Raw genomic sequence first — 11394 nt, forward strand, 5'->3', positions numbered from 1 at the left:
ATATATATATATATATATATATATATATAGGGGTGAGCTTTTTTCATAAGTCGCAGGAATTTTTACAACACAGCGCACACAGAGCTCACCATGCTTCTTCCACGGTGGCTTCATCTTCCACGAACACAGCTACGGCCTGAGAGGCGGGGCACGCTTTGACCAATAGCCAATCATGAAGCGCTACTGCTTTTAGAGGCGGGACAAATCTTCCTCGATAGCCAATCCATGCTAGCTACAGTCTGCAGGTCGGGACAAACTTCTAATACGGAATCGGCAACAAACAACCGCTTTATGGGCGGGAAAAATCTAAGTCTATCCTAAAAAAACAAACCTAAAGCCTATCAGCAAAGCGCTCCATTTTTCGGGGCGGGACAAACCTTCCTCCGTAGCCAATCATGAATAACGGGCAGTGCGACTGCCATGAGCTGACATCACACAGTGTATATTATAGAGACAGGGAGCTGGAAGAACTTCATCATCTATGATGCCATCATTATTATTATTATTATCATTATTATTATTAATAATTAATAATACACAAAAATAATAATGATAACAAACAATATTAATGATAGTAATATTACTTATTATTATATTTATTTATTATAGTAATTAATGATAATATTATTGATATAGGTGTCCTTTTATGAAGCAGTGAAATCTATTCACTGCTTCATTCTCCGGCATTCACATAGGAGATCTTTCTCCTCTGTGTGCCACTATATGAAGCAGAGTAGATCGCTTCACCCTTGGAGGAGTGAAGCGATCTACAAACGCTTCTAACACTGGAGAACGGCCCCTAATACTGCAATCTCGTGAGACTTTACGAGATTACAGTACTAGAAATTCACTGATACACAGAGATGTCAATATATTAAGCAGTGATAAATTATCACAGCTCAATACACTGACACGCGGTGTGATTAATGTTAGTGAAATAAAGCGTCCCCCTACATAATATATACATGTATACACACACAGACATTATATATACATGTATATACACACACATTATATATATATACATATACACATTATATATATATATGTATACACATACATATGACAGGGGGACATGGTTACAGTGTTGGGGGGTCTGAACGAGGCATAAGGAAGTTAATTATCTTCCTCTTTCCTCCTCAGATCCCCCCGATTCCCTCTTCACTACCCCGGTTCTCCACCTCTGAGTTGGTGAATCGGGGCGTGTGAATTCTGACACAGATCACAAGTGAAGCGCTGAGATCACAGCTTCATATAGTGACCGTTACTGTGTCAGTCTATGTGGATTCTCCATGTGCGGAGATAATCGGCGGGAGAACAAGTTAAACACATCTCCCCCCGATTATCTCTGGTTTATATACTGTTTATGGGCTGTGATCAGCGGCGATCCTCTGGATCTCCACTGATCATTGCTTCATAAACGGACACCATAGTCCCCACTGTAATATTCACAATCTCCCCCACTGTAATATTGGCTGAGTATGGCTGGGTGCGGCTGAGCATAGCTGAGTATGGCTGGGCACGGCTGAGTATGGCTGGGCACAGCTGAGTAAGGCTGGGCACGGCTGAGTAAGGCTGGGCATGGCTGGGTATCGCAGAATATGGCTAGGTATCGCAGAGTATTGGCAGGCAGGGTATTGCTGAGTATTGGCAGGGTATCGCAGAGCATTGGCAGGGTATCGCTAGAGCATTGGCAGGGTATCGCAGAGTATTGCTAGAGTATTGGGGTATTGCTAGAGTATTGGGGTATTGCTAGAGTATTGCTAGAGTATTGGGGTATTGCATGACATGACGCCGGTTTGTTTACAAGTGATCGCTCCATCGGAGCGATCAGTGTGGGTGTAGAAAGATGGGCGATGCTTCGGAGCTAGGCCGAAGCCACGGCCTTTCCTAAGGCAGAGAGCGAGGAGCGCTCCGCGGATCGCGGCATGTGCCAATCCAAGCAGGTTGACCCGTTCGGATCACAGATCGGTGACGATCCATTGCACCCCTACTGGGAACCTTGCTATATACACATATTGGAATCACTGCTATATGTACACATACTGGGATCACTGCTATACACACACACACACACACACACACACACACACACACACACACATATATATATTGTTTGGGGGTATTAAGTGATTTTCTAACAAAAAATACTGATTTAAACCTGTAAACAAAAAGTACCAGAAAAAGCCTGGTCAGCAAGTGGTTAATGATTGACCGGGCAGTGATCCCTGTATGATTATTGGTCTAGTCCTCCTCGTCCAATCACCATTATAATTACTATTTAAAATATCATGAGTGCCAAAAAAAAAAATCTCTTTATATCAATTGCACATCATTTCACCAATCTATGTATTGTACCAAAAATGTAATTGAGGTGTCCTTATTTAAAAAACAAAACAAAAAACTACTTTAACCACTTCAGCCCCGGACCATTTTGCTGGCCAAAGACCAGACCACTTTTTGCGATTCGGTACTGCGTCGCTTTAACTGACAATTGCGCGGTCATGCGACGTGGCTCCCAAACAAAATTGATGTCCTTTTTTCCCACAAATAGAGCTTTCTGTTGGTGGTATTTGATCACCTCTGCGGTTTTTATTTTTTGCGCTATAAACAAAAATAGAGCCACAATTTTGAAAAAAAATCATTATTTTTTACTTTTTGTTATAATAAATATCCCCCAAAAGTATATAAAAAACATTTTTGTCCTTCAGTTTAGGCCGATACGTATTCTACATATTTTTGGTAAAAATAATCGCAATAAGCAATTATTGATTGATTTGCGCAAAAGTTATAGCGTTTACAAAATAGGGGATAGTTTTATGGCATTTTTATTATATAGCCCCTGACCCCCTGTACCATGTCCATACAGCCCCTGACCCCCTGTACCATTTCCATACAGCCCCTGACCCCGTGCACCATGCCCATACAGCCCCTGACCCCCTGCACCATGTCCATACAGCCCCTGACCCCCTGCACCATTTCCATACAGCCCCTGACCCCCTGCACCATGCCCATACAGCCCCTGACCCCCTGCACCATTTCCATACAGCCCCTGACCCCCTGCACCATGCCCATACAGCCCCTGACCCCCTGCACCATGCCCATACAGCCCCTGACCCCCTGCACCATGTTCATACAGCCCCTGACCCCCTGCACCATGTTCATACAGCCCCTGACCCCCTGCACCATGTCCATACAGCCCCTGACCCCCTGCACCATGTCCACACACAACCTCTGACCCCCCTGCACCATGTCCACACAACCCCTGCCTAAAGGTCAGGTTCACTGTTAGGACTAGTGTGAGGGTTCAGCATTTTTGGCTCCTGTATTTGATTGGCTTATGGGTCAAATCGAATGTTAGAATACTTTAACCGTAACATAAAATCCAAAACCTGAGAACTGGTTCCTAAGTCCAAAAGCAACCATGTTACCCATGTATATGAAGAATTTCTAACCAGAAGCATGTTTTATATAGTAACACAAATTAGGTAGACAATTTACATTACACAGATCTAATTCTCTAACAGAAGTCTAAAATGCGAATTTTCTGTTTCTTTCTAGGAGAAAATGACGTCAAGAAACCACTGGATCCACCCATCAGTGGCAACAAGCCATCTTCGTTGGCCGAAGGGACCAGCTGCATCAAGCCATTCAAGAAGTTATCTTTGCAGGCCGAAAGGACCAGCTGCAATAGCACATTGGCTCTCCCCATACCAGCCCCATCCATCAGCCCAGGGTCAGACCCTTTATCCTTGGCCAGCTTTACATTTCATTGTAAGCTGGGAGAGGGAGGTTTTGGAATGGTAAGTGATTAGACTGATTTTCCTATAGTTTGACCATGCAGTAGTCTACCATGTGGATTTTCTTGCAAAATGTAGCCATTCCTGTATGTACCTTGTTATGTACAGTATATGTCTATTACCTGATCAAGACCAATCCCCAACCTGCACTATTATTGTACCATATTAATAATGTATCTCTTTTTTTCTTCAGGTGCTGTTAGCTTCTCATTCAGCATATGACCATCCACTCGCCGTCAAGTTGGTGAGAAAGAGCCGTGTGCTTGTAGAGGGAGGATTTGAGGTCATGGTAGAGCGTGAGGTGCTAGAGGAGACCAGGCACAATGTCTTTTGCACCCATATGTTTGGTGCCTTTCAGACAAATGTAAGTAACCTTCCCCATTCTCACCAAATGCAAACAATGTTATATGGGGCTTGACCACACTGCACTGTCTGCCTCTATAAGTTACCCCACCAAACCCTTGATGACGATCGTTTAACCCTTGTCTTTATCCCTTATTTTCACACAGAAATACCTGGTCTTTGTGATGGAATATTTGAGCGGAGGAGACCTAGAACATCTCATACAGAAGTCAGCTCCAATTTCTACAGATGTCATCCGGTACCTTGCTGCAGACATCATATGTGGACTGCGATACCTGCACAGCAAGGGAATCATACACAGGTAAGTATTATAATAATATGATTAACCATGGAGTAAAGTGAAGGGTGACATCACCGAAATTGCTACTTTTAATTATGGATAAAATGGTAAAATCAACCCCTGGCTTCTGATTCATAGGTGACATAATGGCAGTATTTTCTATACCTGTCTCTTATAAAATCTACAGAAGTCTTAGTTCTCTTGTCCTATTTTTAATGAAAGATGCATGAGAATCCAGCTGGGCAAGTCAGACTTCCCCATAACCATTGTGGGATAGAAGAAGCTGTGATCCACCCATTACTAAAATTCTGTGTGTGCTTTTTTTTTTTGGATCCTGTACCCTCAGGCAGTGGTCTTCAAACTGTGGCCCACTGGGCCAAATGCGACCCTTTGCTTGCCTTGCTGGCCTTTGGGGCACTGTTTCTTCCACTGATATGAAACCCAATTCTTCCCAATAACACTATATTCAATTTCTGTAAGGAAGGCGCCAACCCATAAATGCTTTACATACAACTTCTGCCCCTTTAAGTGTGAATCACACAACATACGTTTATCAATGTAAAAGTCTGGTGCTGCTATGTTTATATTACACAAACCTGAATACTTCCCAATATTCCAAAAAATAAAAAATAAATATTCGACACTTAATCCCACAATTGATTATGGAAAACAAATACCAATATGAATTATGTGAATATCAATAGTGCATTCATACTTTTCTATTTAAAATAAAATGTGCACAAAAAATCTTGCAAAATATTGTGCGTGAAATTTTCAAATCACATAATTATTATTATTATATAGTGCCAAAAGTTTATGCAGTGCTTTACAATGTAGAGGGGGGGACAGCACAATTACAGTACAATACAGAAGGGACAGGAGGTCCCTGCTCGTAGAGCTTACATTCTAAAGGGAGGGGCTGGTGGTACAAAGGTAATAATGGACGATGGACAATGGAAAATGGACAAATAAACTCAAAGGGCCCCTAAAATGTATGGATTTTTACGAATTTATAAGGCGTCTTAAATATATAGTTATCCACCAATGAAATAGGGGCAGCGGGTACTTAAGTCTCCCAGGAAAATTGTGGCAACCAGAATTCCTGATGATGCCTCTAAAGGCGAAATGCATAGAGATCAGGGTGCTGTCCAATACTGTGGATAACCAATGACGCCATATCCAGGTACTGGTGGAACGCACACTCACCGGTACCATTGGCAAAGAAGACGAGCATGTTAAACTTTCTTTCAAGCACAGTGGATGGACACATGTACTGTAGTGTTGAAACTTCACTGCAAAGTGGATTTAAATAAAACATTTTAGATTTTTTGATGTTCGTTTGATGTTGATCACAGCACTATTTTTTTCCTTTTTTGTTTTTCATGGATTTCTGTGGCATTAATACGAATTATGTGATTTGAAAATTTCACGCACAATATTTTGCGAGATTTTTTTCTGCACATTTTCTTTTAAATAACAAAGTATGAATGCACTATTGATATTCACAGCATTCATATTGGTATTTGTTTGTATAATCAATTGTGGGATTAAGTGTACAATCATTTTAGTTTTTTTGGAATATTGGCCAACGTATAACACGCACCCCAAGTTTAGGAGGTTAATTTTAAGAGAAAAAAAAACTTTTAGGAGGGAAGTTTAAGGAAAAATAAATACATTTAAATGCCCATCAATGCAGCCTTATCAGTGACCATCTGCAGCCTTGTCCATCATTGCAGCCTTGCCCAGTTTCCATCTGCAGCCTTGCCCAGTGCCTTTGCAGTCTTGCCAGTCTTTTGCAGGATTGCCCTGATTTAAATTTGGCACTGATCTCCTCTGACTGAGCGGAGAGGAGTGAGTGGAGCCAAGATATACAAAGCCGAGTGTACTTCAGCTAGACTCGGCTCTGCTCACAGTCCCACCCATCTCCACTGATTGCGAGAGGAGAGGAGCGAGCGCCGCTGACATACAGAAAGCCGAGTGCACTTTGGTTAGACTCCGCTCTGCTCACAGTCAGGGGCAGGACTGCAAGAGGAGCCGAGTCTAGCCAAAGTACACTCCCCGGCTTTCTGTATGTCAGCGGCGCTCACTCCTCTTGCAATCAGTGGAGATGGGCCGGACTGTAAGAAGAGCTGAGTAAAGCCGAGTGTACTTCAGCTTTGTGTATCTTGGCTCCGCTCGCTCCTTTCCTCACAATCAGCGGGGGATCGGCGTATAACACTCACCCACAATTTTCCCATGATTTTAAGGGGAAAAAAGTGCGTGTTATATGCCGAAAAATATAGGTAATATAAATATAACAGCGCCAGACTTTACCATCTATAAACTATTCTTCCCAATGACACCAACAATGAGGCACCATTCCCCACTGACCCATGGGCACTATGTCATTTTTTTACTCCCACCGACCAACAAAAGCTTGAAGGACAGTAAGCTGGCCCTTTTTTTAGAACGTTTGTAGACCCCTGCCCTAGGATCAAAGTCTTCCAATACTTGTGTTATTGTGTGATATATACTAACTCTTTCTTCGCCTTACAGGGACATTAAGCCAGCAAATATTCTTCTGAGCAGCACCGGCCACGCAAAGATTTGCGACTTCGGACTGTCCGTCAGGGACATATTCCAACCAAAGAAGTACGCAGGACAGGGTGCAGGCACCAACCTCTATTGTGCCCCTGAGGTAAGAAACAGTCTACTGAATTACTTTTAGGGTTTATCTAGATACTCATCTCTTCGTTATTGGGTATAGTAGAGTTAAGTGGGCATTTCACTTTCACTTAGTGAAAATTGCCTCCTCTCATGTCCTGGGTGTCCCATGTCATTGGGTTTCCAGGCTGGGACTAAATAACTAACAAAAAGTGGGCAGGGTTGAATCCTAAAGAAATTTTCCGAGTTCCTCTGAGGCTGATAGATGAATAAAATAGATAGAGATAGATAAAAAAAAAAAAAGCCATCAGGCCCTTTTCTAGTTTAGGATTTACATACACTTTAAAGTGGAGATTCGCAGAAAAATGGAACCTCCGCTTTTTGGAACCCTCCAGTGTCACATTTGGCACCTTTCAGGGGGGAGGGGGATGTAGATACCTGTATAATACAGGTATCTGCACCCACTTCCGACATAGACTCCCACGGGAGTCACGTCCCCCCTGCTGTGTTCTGGGAAACACACAGGTCCCATAACACAGCAGGGACCAGTAAGGACACGCAGCGCGACTCGTGCATGCGCAGTAGCGAACCGGGAAGTGAAGCAGCAACTATTCAAAACCATAATGAAAAAACAAAAATAACCCGGAGAGATCAGGACACTTGGGAGGATTAATAGATCACTTATGCTGACATAGATCTATCTCTGTCCCATGCCTGGCATGACAATGTTCTCATAATTCTCTTTTCTTTCTACAGGTCCATAACCGTCAACCGTATGATGCCATGGTTGACTACTTCTCACTGGGGATCCTACTATACGAATTGGCCACTGGTGAGCACCCATTGTGCGACTGTTACATGAGTGACTCAGAGGTGGCCGACGCAATTAATCAAGAAGATCCGATGTACCCCCCAGAGATGATTGCTGACCTCAAGGACCTCATTCGAAGGGTAAGTAGAAAAAGATCTTTATACTGGGAATATAGCACATAGAAGGAAAAAGAAATGGCAATTTTTTGCAGGGCTGGCTAATTTAAGCATATATGACACCCCATTCCTGATGGAAGAACTATTCTGCCTGCCGAGTGCCACAGTGGGGATACATTTAACATAAGGGGCAGTGGTTGGGGTATGGTAAAAACGTGGCTAAACAAGGCTTAATAGAATGCTTTTTACATACTGTACAATATTATTATAACATAACAGTAGTCTGATGGGGGGGTCAATAGATTACTATTAGAGACACATTTTAAAAAGGGATTATATTGTCTTCTTATTGCTTGTTCATATTTGACATTCTGTTTCTCCCTTTATAGCTTCTTCGGAAAAACCCAGAGCGCAGGCGAATGGATCTGCAAGACGTTCAAGAGCATCCATTTTTCCAGGGGATAAATTGGACTGAGGTGGAGTTGGGACAGTCACCCCCAATAAGTCATTTGCTATCTCTACCTGTAAGTATATTATTAAGAAAGAAGTTTGGGCACATGGGGGGTAGAGGTTTTAGGGCTCGTTCACACCAGAAAACGTGTTCTATAAACGCTTTGGACTTGAGAACTGTGGAGGTGTCAATACAATGCTAATGACGCCCCAAACGTAGGTCACAAACACGGTGCATGCACGGGATTTTATGGTACAGAGGGTATTGCGACTGCATTGCGTTTTTTTAAAATAGAGTATGTACTACTTTTGTTGCAATCCAGTGTGATTTCAGCCCATTCAAGTGAATGGGATAAAAATGCACTGGCACAGGAATCGCACAAGAATGTGAGCGAGTAAATGATGTGCGCTTAACTTTTATGATCAATTTCTGTCTAAACTAGTGAGATTAATGTTTCCTATTTTTTTCTTTGCAGAGCCCAAAGGCCCCACTACATCAAAAATTTAACATGGCCTATATTATGGCCTCGGAAGAGCAAAGAACTTCAATAACATCAGAGGACCAGCGGCTCTTCATCAATTTTAAATTTATGAGCGAAGGATTTAAGATGAAAACATCCCCTCGAGTCACCACCACCACCACCAGATAAAAGCTGCACCGTGGATGGAGAAATCGCACCGGCATCAGATTTTTTGGGGTATTTTATTGCCAGTGTGTGTGACAGCAGGTTGCCTAAGCTATTTTTATTATCATTCATATTATTCGTAGTGTTCTTATTTGCTATTTATATAAAGGCAGCATTTTAGGCAGCACTTTACAATATAAATTTGGACAGTACGATAATAAGAATACAGTAAGAATAAGAGGGCCCTTCATCACCTACATCACAGGGGGGCTCTCACCTACATCACAGGGGGGCTCTTACCTGGGAAGAGGATTGAGGGGATGCCGTGGGAGGAGGGACAGAGGTGACACCGTGGGAAGAGGAACAGAGGGAGCGCCGTGGGAAGAGGAACAGTGGGGACGCCGTGGGAAGAGGGACAGAGGGGACGCCGTGGGAAGAGGGACAGAGGGGACGCCGTGGGAAGAGGGACAGAAGGACGCCGTGGGAAGAGGGACAGAAGGACGCCGTGGGAAGAGGGACAGAAGGACGCCGTGGAAGGAGGCAGAGGGGACGCCATAGGAGGCGGGACAAATGGACGCCATGGGAGGCGGGACAAATGGACGCCATGGGAAGAGGGACGTCATGGGAAGAGGGACAGTGGGACACTATGAGAAGAGGGACGCTGTGGGAAGAGGGACGATCTGCGAAGAGGGACAAAGGGACAATGTGGGAAGAGGGACAGAGGGATTATTACACACTTTTTTTTTTTTTTTTTTTTTTAACAGAAATTTTTTTATTAGACAAATCAGCATTACATTGCAAAGTACAGTACATCCGATATTACACAGTTATAGAAAGAAAAAAAACACCTTCATCCAGTAATCATTCTTAAATGAATAATCCAGCAGTACAGATAACAGGAGTAGCCATTACTCTATCATAAATGCAGGACATCCCCAGCGGAACTTCACAGTCATCATGCAGGTACCTGACATTTGCGCGAGCATGCGGAAGGGGGGGAGGGGGGCCAGGGAGGAAATGGTCGGGAGAGAGAGAACAGGGCGGTCAACTGGGGGGGGGGGGTGGGGGGGGGATCCACCACCGTCTCAGTTCAACTCAAAGTTAGGGGGAGGGGGAACCAAGATCAGCAGACGCGTCTATCCAGGAGTATTACACACTTTTTAGTCACCTTTTTGATTATGTAATTGGCTTCCCCCAACGGCTTGTAGAATCCCTACTTAGACGGGGGAGAGAGCCAGCTTGAGTTGTAATAATTTGTTAGCAGTGAAGTGGAGGGATTCACAGAATGTTTTCATTCTGTCCTCCCTTCACGCAGATACGACAGTCAAAACTTCTATGGCGACTGGTGTTGTGGAGAAACCCCTCTGTGTCCATGAATACAACCTTAATATGGGAGGGGTGGACCTCAACGACCAATTGTTGGCACTGTACCCAATTGCCCGTAAGACCAGATGCTGGTACAAAAAGGTGTCTGTATACTTATTTCAATTGGCTCTGCTGAACGCTTTTTGCTATACAAAGCTTCAGTACGGACTGGATCCTTCCTCAAATTCCAAGAAGAGATCTTTACAGCCCTTTTGTTTCCAGACGGTGCTGTGGCCCACCTTCCCAACACAAATTAAGTGAGCCGGCTGCACAAGAGGCATTTTCCACATGTCCTCACTGGTACCCCTACCCAAAGAACACCCCAAAGAAGATGTCGTGTCTGCAGAAAACTCGGATTTAGGCGTGACACTCACTTTTATTGTCCCTCCTATCCTGACCAACCTGGTCTCTGCATCGGTGACTGTTTCAAACGCTATCACACACTATTGGAGTATTAGCGTAGGGTACAGCACTACACACTCCTTTCACAACCACAGTTAACAAAAAGAGCATACATGCCTAAGCATGGGGGCAGGGGTGGAGGAGCGATTTGCATTAGGGGTGGATTGCCCCCATGCTTCAGCATATATTTTTTAGGCACAGATTGTGTTTAAAAAAAATCTTTTTACTATGTTTTGTTGCATTTGCTTTGCAGGTATGGTAAGTCTAACTGTTATACTGTAATTTTACTTTGTTTTATTGTTAACCATTATTTGCTTAGCAGGTACGCCATTCAGCTGCAGCACTGATTTATTTATCTTGACAGCAACAGCGTTTGCTTCCACGATACGTAAAGCCGTGACTCCAGCACTGTCGGAGGTGATTTCACCACCACAGTAAAAAAAGAGCATATACGGTATGCCGAAGCATGGGGGCAGGGGTGGAGGAGTGATTTGCTCCTAACATTAGGGGTGGATTGCCCCCATGCATAGGGGGCAGG

Source organism: Lithobates pipiens, unplaced genomic scaffold, assembly GCF_037356315.1.
Source record: "Lithobates pipiens isolate NorthernLeopardFrog02 unplaced genomic scaffold, aLitPip1_a1.2 Scaffold_18, whole genome shotgun sequence".
Taxonomy (NCBI): Eukaryota; Metazoa; Chordata; class Amphibia; order Anura; family Ranidae; genus Lithobates; species Lithobates pipiens.